The sequence below is a fragment of the Pollicipes pollicipes genome, unplaced genomic scaffold, assembly GCF_011947565.3.
Source record: "Pollicipes pollicipes isolate AB1234 unplaced genomic scaffold, Ppol_2.1 Scaffold_7261;HRSCAF=8764_pilon_pilon_pilon, whole genome shotgun sequence".
Lineage (NCBI taxonomy): Eukaryota > Metazoa > Arthropoda > Thecostraca > Pollicipedomorpha > Pollicipedidae > Pollicipes > Pollicipes pollicipes.
Window position 1 is genome coordinate 31,322,937 of NW_023597054.1, and position 14,971 is coordinate 31,337,907.

At 48.4% G+C, this 14,971-nt stretch overlaps 1 pseudogene; it reads left to right on the forward strand.

Moving 5' to 3' along the window:
- The first annotated feature begins 206 nt into the window (after positions 1–206).
- LOC119111298 (notchless protein homolog 1-like) overlaps positions 207–14,971 on the forward strand; it is a 42,505-nt pseudogene continuing 27,740 nt past the window's right edge.

The window sequence follows — 14,971 nt, forward strand, 5'->3', positions numbered from 1 at the left end:
CTCACCCCTGTCACGACCGCCCTGCTAAGCGGCCTCTGACACCTCGGAAGGCCCTCATCGGCGACCGGCACAGGATCGCCACAACCAAGGGCTGCTGGGATGGAGCCACCTCTGCCGACGCTGCAGAAGGGAAGATAGTTGCTGCGCCACCTGCGCCAAAACACGTCGGCCAAGCACTCTGCTCGCCTCCATCTCCACTTGACGGAATGGTTATCAGCTCCGAGTACACCAGCAGGATGTGCCTGTACAACGCCTTCGAGATCAGTAAATGGTTGGGAGACAGCGACTCCAGGTCCCGATGGCCGGAGGAAAATTGAGTCAGCGGCGTACTGTTCAGGATAGCCTTGATCTCACAAAGGAGAGTTTGTGGAGTCTCGTCTGTCAGCACCTGCTGCAAAAACAAAGCATCAAGGACCTTTCGGATCGAACGAATCACGCGCTGCCAAACGCCGCTGTAGTGAGCCTCGTTCGAGGTGTCAAAGATCCAGTCGACCTTTTTCTGAAGCATGACCTCTCGAATCACAGACTTATTCCTCATCAGAATGTTCACTTCCGCAAACAGTTCCATATCGGCTCCAATGACATTCATCCCCCTCGTCGTCCTTATTATCTCCAAGCGCCCTCTTTCGGCCAAAAATCTCCTCAGTTCACACAAGTATGAATAGTCGGCAAAGACGCTGCTACTTTGATGGGGACAGCTCTAGATATCAGGCACGTGTAAACGATCCCGTGCCTCATCTCCTGGCCGCATCCCCTTCTCACGAAAACAGGACCAAATAAGTCGATGCCAGTGTTTGTGAGTGGCGGCTCCTCTGGTACCACGCGGTCGGCAGGGAGGTCGGCCAGCTTCTGTCCCAAGAATGGCCCCTGACAACGCCGACAGCTGGGACAGCGGCTCAAAACGCGGCGTACAGCTGAATTCCCCTTGAGGATCCAGTGTCGTGCGCGGAGTTCGGTCAGCACCTGCCCTCTCTCTCCGTGTCCAATGTCTTCATGAAATTATGATCAGATCCACAACGTGATGAGTCTTCGAAAGGATTACAGGATGCTCATGGTCTTGTCGAAGTGGTGCGTTGGCTTAACGTCCCACAACCCTAAGACGCCACCAGACAGGAAGGGGTCCAAACGTACGAGACTGCTAGTAGATTTAATGGTGCGGGTAGTGTAGAGGATAAAGCGTTTGCGTTAAACGCTGCACGTCTGGGAAACCAGAGGTACGGGGATCGACTCCCCGCGGTGCCCGCCTTTCCTGCCAGGGTGAGAGGCAGGCGGCGTGATGTAGCCTCAGCACCTGAGTGTGTCACAAAGCCACAAGTCCCCACCCCCTTGCTAGTCGATTTCACGCATCCTGATGACTGCAGTACTGCGTACTCCTTTGGGAACGGCATCCTTTGGATGCACGACACAGCTGCAGCTTCTGCAACCAGAAGTTCCGGTACGGTGAGATGTAAGTCACAAACCTTCGAATTTGACGTTGTTTACTCAACCTACCGCTCACAAGGAGAATCCAGGCTACAGCGCGCTGAAGCCAGTACCAGATAGAATGGTAAGCAAAAAGGAGATAAAGTGGGTCGCAATCTGCTGCCGCCAACGCCGTCCTCACCGTCCTCTTGACCTTTGGGTCGGGTCCCTCCGCGCTTTCGTCGTAAGAGCACGTCAACCAGAGGAGTTGTGAGGTCTGGGTCTTGCAGACGTGAATCACTCAAGAAAACTCCTTGGGAAGCAGCTCGAACAGTCAAACATAACACGCAACTTGCCTGACTTCTGGCCGTAGACTCCGTGGTGCGGAATGTGGCAGACTCAACCATCTTGTGTATCTGGGTATTGGTCCGGGACCTTTTTGGCATGCACTTGACATACATATCGTTGAAAGGTGCACAAACTCTCCGAACTGCCTCCTACAAGACACCCGAGAATAACTTTTGTCCCATCAGTAATGTTGCCATTTAAAGTAATACCCAAATGGTAACCACTTGCTTTCGTAGTACTATGTCTCTTTTCTCGTCATTTCTTCAAATAACAGTTAACAGCGCGGTTGTGTATCTTAACGGCCTAATCACCAGAATGTTCAGAACGAATACAATAACTCAGTATAGTGGACACATTCCCTTCGAAGAATTAGCATCAATACTACCATAACCACATTCATATGCACATACATCCACCACTACAACTTTTTTCAATTCAATCTGTGATGTTAAGAGCAAAATGGCGCAACACAAAAAATGGCGCAACACAGCGGGATAAATTGGTGCTTCGCAAGTCTAAGGTATGTTCTATACCTATGATACATTCTAACTCATATATGTGATTTAGAATGTTAACTGGTTCTGTTCAAGCATAACCTACAGAACATAAGAGTGCTGACTGGAACCACACGCCGCTTATATTGATGGTACAAGTTATTCGGTGACAAAAGATATTCTCGTGTCATTACAACAAACAAGGCAGCACAAAGTGACGTACTAGGCCGCTTGACAGCGACAGATCACGCCAACCAGCGCCGCTTTCTGAAATAATGTCAGCGTATCTAAAATGATCAATGTCACGGCTCACCAGCAGTCGATTGCATCCAAATGCGCCACCCGCTACCAACTCCAAAAGCAGTATTCCGTAAGGCCACAGTTCCACCACTATATACATATATCTGATGCCGTTTATAGTTCCGAAGCTTACTTGGAAAAAGGCAATTTTTATAGCCATCGTGCATGCCTCCGTGATGGAGTTATCATCCTCGTTCTCACACGGTGACAGACTTCAAACTTGTTTTGCTATCGATAAAGCTGAAATGACAAACTGCATAGCACAATGCAACACTGACATCGCACGGCAGGCCCGCGGTATGGTGAGCCTCGAAACGTTTTGCTATGCTGGTTGGTTAGCTTTTCAAATGTTTTGGGCGCTACGTTTGAGACACGTCCGCCAAATTCGCTGCATCACTTCCTCCACGCTGCCTACGGGCCTGTCTTGTAAGCCAATGCAAATCCAATGGCTGTCTCGTGTAGGCGGCTGGAAGGAGCCCGAAGACGGCTACATCCATAAGACAACCAATTAGTTGGCGGTTGATATCCAGCATTAGAAATGGGTTGTCGGAACTGAAATAAATTACAAGTTTTTAACAACCCGTAAGGGACTTTTTCTTCTGAATTCATCGAATATCTTTTGAGGTGATGAGTAGAAATTAAATTCTCTCTGACAAGAACAGCCTTCCACAAGCTCTTCTGTGGCTTACGCTGTATGCATATAGGCGGGTTTGTGCACCTCTGATATCATCTATGAAGTCCAGGTACTTGCCAGCAAACTCTTCTTCGATGAGCTTCTTCTTCAGGCTGTGAAGCATCCTCAGCACCGCCTAGCGGTTGCCTGGCAGGACCGCAGGCTCCTTCTTGAGAGGTAGAGGGAGTTCGCAGTGGCCATCTACCATGCTGCAGTTGACTTCAACCTTCTGAACCCAGCAATGATCTTGGACAGGCAGGCCAAGCCCCGGGGATACCAGTTTTCCTTAATTAAGTTGCGCTGCTCCCGCAACTCCACTCCTAATGCTTCTCATCTCAGCCCACTTATTGTACCTCTCCGAGTCTTTGAGTTAGGCTTGGCCGAGTCATCCAACCAAGCCGAATCTTCACTGCGAATGCTCCACAAGCACGGCTAGGAAAGAAGTCTACAGGTTTCAACGCAGAATGCGCGCTGATTCCTATCAGAAGCCCCAGTTCAGCATCGATGTCTTCCGGAGCCACGTCCTGCAGGCGCGGCTAGGCTTCCAGGTCTTCCCGTCGGCACACCTCCTCTCTACCTGCCGGAATGCTGTCTAGGGCAAACGCAACGGGGAGCGGGGAGGAACGGGGACCTGCTATGCTTGGGGTCCTGAGCTCCAGAGCAAGACGATCCAATCCTTTCAAATCATCAGGATTCACCACTGGCCGGCTCGAGATCCTGTCTATGAAGGTTGCAGCAATCTTACAATGGTCTCCATTGCGTTTTATCAACGAGTCGCGGGTCTCCTGATACCCACCCATGGATATGTGCATGCACCTCCGAATGACACCTCTAGGTACTCCTGCAGTGAATTGCTCCAAGTAATACACTTTGTTTTTCTCATCATCTACAGTGCCATATATCATGCCGTGCGCTAGATGCTCTAAGAAACTGGTGGAATTTGGTCACATCCATTGTAAACACGGGTACGTCAGGTTCGGCCAAAAGACTGGAAGTCAACAACATCTGAATCAAGATAGCCTGAGAACTCCCAACTGCAGGATTAACGGCTTCATGCCATCAAACTCCTGGACCAGGAGCTGGAACACTGCTCAGTCCTTGAACTTTCTCAACATGTCCAAGAATACCCAATGCCTGTCTTGAACTTGCCACATGAATTGGTTTTCCGCCTGAACACTATCCATCCACGAGTCCAACCGCACTTGCAGCAGTAGAGCCAGGACTGATGCTTACGTGCATGGCGAGTGCTTCTCTGGCTTCAGCCCCTGCCGGCTCAGTGTGAAGCCCGAACTCTTCCTCCCGCACCTCCAGCTCCTTAGTATGCTTCAGTTGCCGCAGTTCTTCTGCCTCAGGCTTCTGCGCCTCCTTCAAAAACTGCGTCTGCACTTGAAGTGCTGCTTTCTCCAGATTCGCGAGCCCTTAAGGATGTCAGCAAATTAGGGCATTCTGAGGAACGCCTCGTAACCAGTGAACGTGCAGCCCGAGTCTGGCAGGACATATGTGGGGCACTGTCCTCCGGAGAAGCATGCGAAACCCCCTGACTAACATCAGGTGATTTAGGCAGACCGACATTGGCCAAGCCATCAGCTGATGTCCTCTGTGCAGAAGCGTCTGCTCTCCGCGGATCCCGCCCGAGGCCGCGGCGTGCCCAGCCGGTAACACGCTTACAGGGAGCCTTCAACGTTAAGCGTTGATTATGCTCTGAAGTGCTTGGTTGTGTAAATATTTCTTTTTATGGTGTCTATCAGAATGGCTGCTATCGTGTTGCGCTGATATCTCCACCAATCCCAGTTATAATCAGCTTTAATTTGCTTCGCAATTACGAACAATGTGTCACACTTTCTTATACTCCGTTCTAATTCCGGGATTATCCATAATTTGTTGTTTGACTGGCTCATTTTGCGTCTCACTGCGATTAGAGCGGTGGCAGCATCATGTATTGCACATATAGATAACCCGGCTTCTGCATGTCCATCATTAGTCATGACGTGTGCCCCGTCAGTATCAAGTAGAAGTTTGCTGAAGAAATAGTTGTAAATAAAACATGGAATGAGCGATTAGCTGGAGGCAATATCAGGTATTTATATAGATATTTGTTGAGTTTTCTGGAGGAGGATTGCATGGGCTGTTACGTTCATGGGAAAGCGATCGAGGTGCGCAAAGAGTGCCGCTGTCGACGAATATGTTACTGTTACTTGTGAATTGATTTCACAAAGGTTTACGCAGTCGTCAGCTATTCGTGTGGGCTGTTGAATTAGCTGTTGTAAATCTAGCGTTTCTGTTGTCTTTTAGCGGGTGATCAAAAGTTATGATGCCCTTGTGTTGATTGTTGATAAACTCGTTCATGAAGGTCAATGTTTTCAGTGTTAAAGTCGCCCAGTATCAACGTGAATGTGGGAATATGGACTGTGATTGACATAATGATACTGTGAAGTGTTGGTGCACGCAGCATACCTCTGATATAAAATTTCGCGTTTTAATTTTCCCTATATTCACTCTTCGTCATCTTTCTCTGACTGGTTCAGTCTTTGGAACGGCAGCGATGTGTGTATATAAATGACGATTCCACCCCCGTGTCTGGTTCTATGTCGGGTCAGCGGTGTGTGGAAACCATCTATTTCATGTAGACTGTCATCACTAGTGTCGTTTAGTTTGGTGTCTATAAGCGCGATAATTTTTAAGTTGTTAGTTACCACAAAGTGGTTGAGTTTGTCCACTTTTTTCTGGCCGTGATGTTGTTGATGTTGACGTGTGCATTGGCGAGGTTCTGCTACGGATGTGATTGTGATGGTCCTGGATTTGTTTTGATGCGACTGATGGCTAATAAGGTTTGGATATCTGCGAGCGTGCCGAGTCTAGCTCAATATCCATTTAAGGATGTGATTGTGATGGTCCTGGATTTGTTTGATGCGACTGATGGCTAATAAGGTTTGGATGTCTGCGAGCGTGCCGAGTCTAGCTCAATATCCATTTAAAACAGTGTTTGGAAAGCGGAGGTGGTGTGGAAGGTGTCTTGCATGTGACCGGTTTAGGTAAATAATGCGTGGGTAGGTGGTGCTCGTGGGTAGCTGGGAGGGCCCGATACCCGTTTATTTGGGATGGTGGGTCCAGTGTTGGCGTGCCAGGTAGTGCAGCAATTCTCCCAGGCAGCGACGGCGGTCGGTAGACCGTCCACGACTCTGATGACTGGATATCTGGGTGGACAGATCTCCCTGAAGAAGCGCCAGTGTCTGTGTTGGGAGATATGGATTCAGTGTTTGATGGCTGCGGCGAGTGACACAAGGGACAAATGAACCGAAACAATTGAAGAAGGAACTTGGAGAGTGAAATTATTAAACAGAGGTCAAAAACAGGAAATAGGAATGTCGAAAGTTTAGAATAAACTAAACATAGGCTTGGGATGGATAAGCAGATGTTTAACATGTTCAGTAACCAACTAAGAACCCTGCCGAAACTGCAAACCGAATAATGCAACATAACGTGAGGTGAAAGCGATAGAATAAAGTGATAATATCAATGCAAGCTGACGAAATAATTAATGATCCAAAGCAATAAAAACTGACTTGGCAGGTGGGTGACGAACTAGCGTTGCGATATTGCGTATACACTTGACTTTCATATACACTTTCACTCACATATGCAATGCACTTCTGCACCAAACACTGCATAACATATACTTACAAAACGCATGTGACCTGTCGCCCCCCCCCCCCCCCCTCCCCCGGTGCATTGTGCAACGGCCTCAGGGAGCTGAGGTCGACGGAGCCGACCTGAGCGCACAATGGCCCGCAGCCAGGCCAATTTAAGCCCGAGCGGGCGGCGCGCAGTGTGCAGCTCACGGTGGACCGCCGACGGGCGATCTGCCGCCGGTAGGGGCGGCGTCAGGCACGCGGGAGCGATGGGCGCGGTGAGGACGGCTGCAGGCGCGCGGGGTTGGCTGTGCGGCGGGTCGGAGACAGCCGACTCGTCACCGGCAGGAGCGCTGTCCGGCGCCTGGTACTGATGGGCACGGTGCTGTAGAGGTCACGTGGCGTCGCGCTCAGCGCCAGCAGGACGGCTGGGCGCCTGGCGCCGAGCACCGAACCGGTGGGCAACCTCCGGCGCCCACCGGCAGGAGGACGCCGGAGGTTGCCCTGGTTGGAGGGACCCGACCCGGTGAGAAATGTCGATGTTGACTGAGGCGATCTCGACACCGGCCATTTTAGCTGTGTCAATCACCAGCTGGTTTGTTGACTCGTTCTGACCTCCCTCGCATGTGCCACTGATATTGAGACGACTAGAGCATTACTCCAATTCGTTCAGTTTGCCGTTGATTTCCTCGAATTCCTTCCATAACGACTTAATCCATTCCTCCTTGACGGTCACAGCTTCGGCCACCGTCGCCCTCATCCGCTCTTTGAGAAAATTTTGGTAGTCTCCCTCCTTCATCTTCCCATTCCCCTGAAAGGCTTTAAATGCCTTTGCCGGGGACCCACATACCGGAGCATTGTCTGTTGCTCAGAGGCCCTTGATGTTAGTCTCGGATTCATTCCACTTGCCCGAGGGCTTTTTGCTGTTGCTGGGGCCCATTTAAGGCAAGACACCTAAGCTACTGGTTGCTCAGGGGCGCTCTACATTGATCTAGGGCTCTTTTATTCTGGTCTCGTCTGCGAAGAACCCTTCACTCCTACCGGGGTCCTTTCTGCTAACCTGCCTGGGGATTCTCGATAGCACAGGGATTGAATGCCAGGATTCACGCACACCGGTTTCGGGTAATTTCGCTTGCTCAGAGGACCCTGCACTCTAGCCGAGGCCCATATGTCAGCCTGGGGAGGCACGCTCTATCGTTCATAGGCTTAAGACGTTGGTCTTGGGCTTTTCCCGCTTGCTCAAAGGACCCTTTCCTTGAGGACGGAAATCTCTTTGTTGACCTACCGCAGCACCCGTTATCGCTCAGGTTTCGCCCCTATCGGCCTTGGTGCCTTAACCTTAGAACAGCAGTCGGATATGCGCTACTGATTTTTTACGCGCAATTGTCGAACAAAATTGTACGTGCCGCCGGCGTCGTGTGAGTCATTTTCATTGGTTATTGAATTTGTGGCACCTTCTATCTCGTGCATTACGCTCTTAGTACATTTCAAATGCCAGGATATTTAGTACTCCTTCATAACAAAGAAGCAAAGACCATGCGTTAGTCATCAGCCATCAGCTGATCACATCGACCAGCCGGCTAGCTGTGAATGAGCCAGGAATCAAGTTCGTGCTTGTTTTCAGTGGTATGTAACAGCCAACTTCATTTTATTTTTCCATGTTTTCCCAGAGAACTTACCTTCAGAATGACAGGATTTACTATGATCTGGAGAAAATTAACAAGCTCCATGTATGTGCGTACGCAGCACGTCTATTTTTCCAGGGCTGCGCACGGTAGGATGGGTTCCCGTATAAAAACCCACTCAGAAACCTAACATCTAATCCTGCAATGCAAGAATTTCCGGGGATCCTTAACTCCAGGGGATTCACAATGTTGCGTTTCCTTCCCCTTGACGGAATATTGGATCCGGTCCTGATGGATAAGGAAAAAGGTATTGGAACCAAAATCGACCGCGTCCTGCTTCACATAATTTAAAGGATTATGAGGATTTGCGACGCTGTTAAGTCGCTGAAGACTTGGGAACCGACGAGTAATGACATCGGGTCAACCGGATTTATGCAGATCAGACACATGCGCATGATAGTCGGTGGCAAATCACCAAAATACTCTTAAGTAAACAGGTTGCAAGCAGGTAACAAAATACAAAAGACGGAGACGCTGACGCTGAGCTGAGTTCCTCCGAGTGTACTAAGAGGACCGGAAATCCTGCTGGGCCTGCGTAATAATTGACAGAAGGCACCGCCAAAACCGGCCAGTGAAGTAGGGCGCTATTTTAAACCACGCTGCATTTGGGCATGTTCATGTGAGGTACCGTGACATGAAGCTGTGCTCAAGCATACTGTCCTAGCCTGAGCTTATCAGTGATTACTATTAGTGATTATTAATAATTATAGTTCGGTTACCGGACAAAAAGTAAAAAGCCAAGAAGACAACGGACAACAAACAGATGCGAAAAACTTAGCTTTAGAGCTTTTCACTTTAACCACACACATCCCTGCGTGTCTAGTGGCGCTAGATATTTGAAGTTTATTGCATCGTTTATCCTCTCAGCTGTTGCAATTTGTACCTAGTGGTGAGAGCAACCATGACTTTTTGTCTTGAGAGTGGTACGAGACGCCACTAAGCAGAAAGATCAAAGAAGATAGTCTTTGTGTTATGATCATCTTTAACCCACTTTTTTGTAGCATTCTAGCCAAAAACGTTGGGTGGGGGCCAAGCCAACATTGGGGAGACCCAACTGAACTTTGTAGGGGGAGGGGGGGGGGGCAGGGCCCTCACAAAAGAATACAAATCGACACCCGTGCTGTCTTCTCAACACTCCACAGCTGATCTGTACGACTGTCTTCCCACCACTCCACGACTGATCTGTACGGCTGCCCTCCCACCACTCTACAGTTCATCTGTACGACGATCTTCCATCCACTCCACATCTGATTTGTATGACCGTCCTCCCACCACTCCTAAGTTGATCCGCATGGCCGTCCTCCCGCCACTCCACAAATAATCTGTATGGCTGTCCTCCCATCCTTCCACAGCTGATCTGTACGGCTGTCCTCCCCCCTTCGACTGAGCGAACTTGCCCCATGGCCGATCCGTTACGGCGTCGGCTCAGCCACTAAATAATGATGACAGAGTGCGGCGGCGCGCTGGAGGGCCCGGCCGGCTTTGTGATGTGGCATGCGGCAGCCGCGCCTGTTATCACTGCTGACTGGTGGGTCCGCGCCGCCCGCTCAGCTATGCCGTACTGCTGTTTCCTTTCTAGAGCCCACAGAGGCGTGGAGGGCGCCTGATAAATGGGCACACGTGGAGACGAAGACGGCGGGAGGCATTTACGATTGACTATGTGTCGGCCAGGTAGCGAGGCACCCCGGGCAATAGAACACAGAGGGGTCAAACGCGTGTGGTAGCTGCGCCGGGAGCCTCCAGTTGCGAAGATTTTCGGACACGAATGTGTGCGGTGCTGTGGATGTTGGATCCGTCTTTGTTGAATGGATGCGTGGGAAGTCGAGGTAAAAGGAAGTTGGATCTTATACTTAAAACGATAGCGGAGGCGTCTTGCACGATTTTCATTGTGCCGTCTCTTAAATATTTTGCTCGTCAGAAAAGCGTAAATTTAAAAATAGATATTCCGTCGTCTTCAATCGCTTAATGATCAGAATTGATCTACTTCAGTGATTTCTGAAGCACTTAGCTATATCATACAAGCTTAAAAACGAACATCTTATAAAGTAGCTTTTTTGAGCTTCCACGTTAATGAGCTTTAGAATAATTTAAGATAATAGTTTCACCTATGCGTGAAAATCTTCATGAGAGTCGAGTAAGGGGTGCATTCCTGGAATAAGTGCAGGTTACGTGTGTAACAGACTCTTTTTAAATAGTCTGTGGGTTGAAGTCGTGAAGGCCAAAACTGCAAATGTTGAGGAGCTGCACGACTCTGGATTGTACTTGGAATGAAGCGTGGTACCAAGACAAAAGAATGGTAGTTCCAACTGGCTGCTTCGCAGGCAGTCTGCCAGGGGAGCCAGAGAGTGTCTAGCAACACACTTTGAATAGAGGATGGTGGGCAGGGGTGTCACTTTACGTGCTTTAGGTGGGACAGAGTCGCCTTCCCCCTTCCCCCTCCCCCCCACTGCCCCCCCTCCCCCAATGCTGACTGGACCCCAACTAATTTCCTCCCCTTGCCTCCCAATGCATGGTAACAAAAAGGCAGGCCGGGCTGACTAAACACAGAACAATTGTCTCAACTATTGGTGCAATAGATAGTAGGTATCTAAGAACATCAGTATTAGTGTCATCCTAATATTGCACCAAATTGTATTTTTAGGGTATTAGCGCTTTTACCATGCCAACTTCTTTACATGTTAAGCCATTATGCAAATGTTTGACAAGATTTTGAAATGGTAACGCCTGGATTGTAATTTAAAACGATTCATTGCAATATGCGACAGCTTTTAGAAGTACAGGGTGGCCCAGTTAAGAGTTAATGTATGTTTTCGCCACCAGTGGCAAGTGTCTTTTTGTGATATAATCGAGGCTGTGGTGGTTATATCACACGATCAGTGACGGTGGTGATTCAGTGACAGTGACAGTGACAGTGACATCGGTGATTATTTAGTAGGATTTGCTCGATGTTTTCTTTTTTGCGAATTACACTGCATTCTAAGCTGTTTTTCTCACGAAAAGACCGTTCACATCAACTTCAAATGTGAAGTCATTCCTGCGCAGGTAAACAAGTCCAAACCCACGAAATATCAACAAAGTGGTTTTATTCCACCATCGAAGACGCAAATTGAACTGGCCGAAATCCGGTTAGAAATCAGGTTTGGAGGAAATCTTAGGTCATCTATTTCGGCTGAGCCCCCAACCGATTTTAAAAAGTGGCACATCGGATGGGCCTGTCTTTTGATAAGCGATCATCGAATTCTAAATACAAGCAAACGTTGAGCAATTCAGTGGTATTTATGGTGTGCAATCGTACCTCTTCTTTGTAAAACAGGACCGATTGCTGCTTTTTTACATAGACGCTTTAATCGAATTCAGCTTTGCCTCCGTAATTACTATTAGGTACACTTAACTGTAACGACAAGCGGCTTACGTTTGCTTGCTTTGGTAGCTTCGCCATTGATAGCATTGACTCACGATGCACACTCACAATAATGCGATGTAGACCACAGGTAACATTTGCAAGCTGTTTGACGCATCATGAATCATATCACACCTTGCCTGTGCCGCGCTCTTTCACACACTCAGGACATTGCATATGTAGAAATTAGTTCTGGTTTCATTTTGTGTTGCCACGTGAAGAGCCGGCGCCACCGTGGGTTTGACGCCGTCGGGTTTGCAGCACTTCTCTTACCACATAACATTGATTCGTACCTTAACTCGAGCCCGGGTGGCCAGCTGGGTACCCTTCGCTGGGGTGGGGGTCAATTTGACCCCCTGATATCTCAGCAAACTAAGAGAGCGAGAGACACCAAACTCACAGGCTGTATTGGCCGGTGCGGGAACTCACTTAGGTTCAAGATTCAGGTTCCTAGGTCATGAATTTTAGGTCAAATAAGGTCAAACAACGTCAAATTCCAGGTTGGTCTATGAAGGGCCCCTAGAACCTAGTTAACTGTTCTAAACAAAAGGTCACATGCTCATCTAGGGTCAGTAGCCGTGTTTGACTTTTTGTAGGTCATGGTGACCAAAATCATGCGAGATCGCTTTGAGCTGTGCTTTTGGATAAACGACGAAGATAACACTGAGCAATATGTCCGTAAAAACAAAATGTTGATCTGGGTCCTTCCAGGTGAGTGACTTATTCTGACCATTAAGAAGTCAATGGAAGGTGTATAATGCGGTTCCTGTTATCAATAAATTGGAAATGAGCATCAGAAACTGCCCAATACAGCAAGCGCTCCAGTAACAAGACAGGTTAGTGCTGACCCTGGTACGACCTTCATACCTGATCTTAGGGCAATGAAATTTACTCATTCGATTGTTGCGGTGCCTAAGAAAGTATCTCAGAGATGTACGGCTTCGTCTAATATTCTGTTGCTGGATCAGATTAAACGATTCCCTAGAAATTGCCTTCGCTGAAACCAAGGCCTGGTTTTGACCTACCATAGGTCAGCGACCTTACGAGGTAGATATAAATGTTTGTCTGGTGAAGTGTTGAAGTTTGAATGTTGATACGGAGTGCAAAAATGCAAGTGTAAAAGGTCTTGGATGTTCTAAATAGTGGCATGAGAATCACAGACATGCAAATGTGTTGTAGGCTCCCAATTTGTACATACGTTGTGTAAGTTGCAGCAGAATAGACAGGTCACAAATCACGGAGTACTTGCCTAATGCCAAAGTGTTTGCTGTATACAAACGGTAGGCTCCTTCTGAGTAAATGTCTTAACTGAGTATTTCAGCAACCAGTTTGTGACAATTTCACTTGATTGGTTTCAATGCGCTCAATCTGCGTGAACTGGAAAATATCAAAATCTGGTGCAGTCCTTATAGGCGTTTTTGTGGAAATTCTGATCCGGTCCAATCGGGCCCGCGCATGAATACACAATGCACGGTTTGATCCAAACCGTAAAGTGCTGAAACGCGCCCGACATGTTGTGTGGACTCGCAGCCAGACATTTTTCAAAAAAAAACTTGGCTGTGAATCGCTACGTAAATGCTGCATCTGGAGATCTATGCCTGCTAAATAATCAAGAGAGATGCACTTTTCAAAGCACAGATGAAAGTTATTGGGATCGCTTGCGAAAGGCGCCTGGCTTCATTACCTTTTTTTTGGCGGCACCCACACAACTGACCACGATCACATCGGTTGCCGTCCTTTTTGCTAAACGTCGTGCAACGCGTCCCATTGGTTGCACTCGTGTCGATTTGGACTCCTGCTAACAAAGATCTGCTGTCAAAATTGATGTATCCAAGCTTCTGTCCTTTAAGCATACTTCGAGCACGAGGCTTTTGATGTACGTAACGCCAGGTGTGCGCGAGGCAAGAGGTTTGTGCAAGCTAAGATGTTATTGCGTATTTTTCTGCATTTCTAGAGGCGTGCCGAGCTGGGCGTAGTGGTTGCTTGAATCATTAATGCTGTCATCTTAACGTCTCCACACAAAAATCGCCAATGATCGTGAGCCTTACTGCAAGGTGCCTGCCATGACGCCATGCCTGAGACTGTGTTGGTCGGCAGTCACCGTGCACTTATTTCCATCAACACCGTGTCTTAGGGAAGGCCCAGGTGCACCGTGAACGTTTACAACTTTAGACCCCACATTTCGTCACTTAGGCGAGGAGAGATCCGAAAGCATTTCCCAACATGCCACACTTTGGCTGCGACATTTCGCTATGTGTCAAAAACAAGAATTCGTCATGTCACCAATTGCATGGCATGTCTCGAATTTGTGGACGCTATGACGTCGTTCGTGAGCCAAAAAGCTTATGACGTAAGTTTTCGCTCCTGTTCGTTTACACATGTAAGGTTTGCGATTTGGCCCTAATATAACGATAATGTCTGCAAATATAGGAATTGTGCGATTTCAGGCGTCGCACTCACATTTAACAGAACATATGTGCTCAAGGACGTCTTTTTTGATCATATGGTTTTCTCCATTGAGATTTACGCAACTCCAAATGTTTCAGCTTGCGGACCAGGCTCTTGCATAGCAACTACGTACACTTGCATAATACAACCTGAGGATCGGAATAGCAAGTGGTCCGGGTCGCCTGGTACTATCAAAACGTCGATTACCGACAACTGGCTTAAGAAATGAAAGATCTTGACATGATCACAGGTGGACACGCCCACGGCGTACTATGACGTTCCTGTTGTCGAAGCACATTGTTTGCCAGCGACCTAGCCAATGCAAGGCGCTGCAGCTTCCGAGCAGCTGAGTCACGCGCATGTGTGACTGCGGGCTTTTGTGTACATCACAAGTGCAGCCGTTTGAATGCGGCAAGCGCTGAGATGGGTGTAAGCGCTGTGCGTTCCTCCCAAGTCCACATGTGCATAAACCAGCCGCAGGAAAGAGGAAACGCCTTCACCGTCCTTACCATTTAGCTAACAAGATTCAGCAAAACGGCGTGAATGTTCTGACTGGCAGTGGCGTAGAGACACGCTGAAAACCGAAAGCCATT